Source organism: Oxyura jamaicensis, chromosome 28 (assembly GCF_011077185.1).
Source record: "Oxyura jamaicensis isolate SHBP4307 breed ruddy duck chromosome 28, BPBGC_Ojam_1.0, whole genome shotgun sequence".
Taxonomy (NCBI): domain Eukaryota; kingdom Metazoa; phylum Chordata; class Aves; order Anseriformes; family Anatidae; genus Oxyura; species Oxyura jamaicensis.
Window position 1 is genome coordinate 5,614,973 of NC_048920.1, and position 1,640 is coordinate 5,616,612.

The window sequence follows — 1,640 nt, forward strand, 5'->3', positions numbered from 1 at the left end:
ATACTGAAAAAAACCACACCCAAAACTAAAAATAAAACACAAAAAAAAAATGAAAACCATTGTTTTTTTTTTGTGCGCGTCAAAAAAAAAAAAAAAAAAAAAAAAAAAAGCATATATATAGTTATGTCTTTCCCCATGTCTCTTTCCTAGAAGGCACTACCAACGATGTGAAGCCCAGGAATACTAATAATTGTTGCTTCAGCTGCTGCTGGGGATTTGCGGCAAGGGAAGGAGGGAGCTCAGTGGTGCTAGACAGCTGTGGAGAAAACAATCTTCATAGTTTCATGTTCCCTCTCCCAGCATCATCAGACAAAAAGAGAAGGAGGTTTCTAAAGCACGGTGTAGGCTCAGAAAGCTGGAAATAATTGATTTTACAGGGTTGGTTCAGGCACCTTCATGCACTGAAGACAAACCTGGCTGTGATGAAGCTCTTCAGGATGGAAGGCTCCAGCTGCTGCATTTGCAGGGTTTTGATGTATCAAGACATTTTTGTTACCCTCCCAAATTGCAGACTGCACTGGACTGGGTGAGGATTTGTTTCTCTCAAGCTCTGCCTTCCTCTCCTTTCCACTCTCCTATGGCCCTGCGGGCTCTGCTGGGCAGGGGTCCCATGGATGCAAAGCCCACGGGTGCTCAACAGGGCTGTGGACAGCAGCTTCACCCTCTGCCAGGACAGCAGCTCCCTGTCCCCTGCACTGGGCTATTTCTTAAGCTCTGGAAATGGCTGGGGTCAGTGGCCACTGCCCTTTTCCATCCCCAGCAGAGGGAGAGAACCCTGCACTGTTCCCCGTGCCCTGCTGGCACTGCTGAAGGCTGACCACCCCCAGCCTTAGACTGTGCTTACACCCTGCTCCCAAAACTCAATTTTTAATGTTATCATCTCCCCAGTTCCCCATAAGGATCAGCCTTTTGCTCTCCTTTGGGGGAAATACCCCTCTAAACGTCTCCCCTTCCCTGCTTTTTGAACCATCTCTGCCCAAAGGTGTCAGCTGGAAACATTTCAGTCTGACTCCTATCACCTTTGGGTAAAAACAGGGGAGGTTTGGAGGAACCAGGGCATTTTCATATCATCTTTGTGAGGGACTGAACCAGCCCTTGCACTGGCATACGGCATTTTCCCAAGTGGGTGCAGATGGGAAAAACCTTTTGGGCAAGGAGGCTGCAAACCCTAGCAGCAGCATTCCAGGACTGCGGCTTTTCAGTGTGGTCTCCCAGCCCCTGGCACAGCCTTCCAGATGTTTCCTTCGATTAAGTTGCCTCTTCCAGAGTTCCCCATTTGCGGTGTCAGCTTTCCCAACCCGTAACAAATTCAGCCTGTGCATGGCTCTGTGTCACCCACAGGCATCCCTGTGGGATGGTTTGTGCTATATTTTGTCCTGCTGTCCTCACATCCCTACCAGCCCCTTCTCGAGGCCCATGGTTTAAGCCTGGCTGGGGGAAAGCTCCAAAAAAGCCCCATGGTATCCCCAGGCCTGAATGCTTCAAGGACACTCAAATTTGTACATTTTGTCATGCTCTCAAAGGCTGTGGTACAATTTGGGGGCTTAGGGTGAGGTCAGCATTGAAAAAACTACTCTCTGCATATGTATTTAGCCTTTGCTCCTGCAGCCTCAGAGCCTGGCTGGCCTCGGGATCAACAG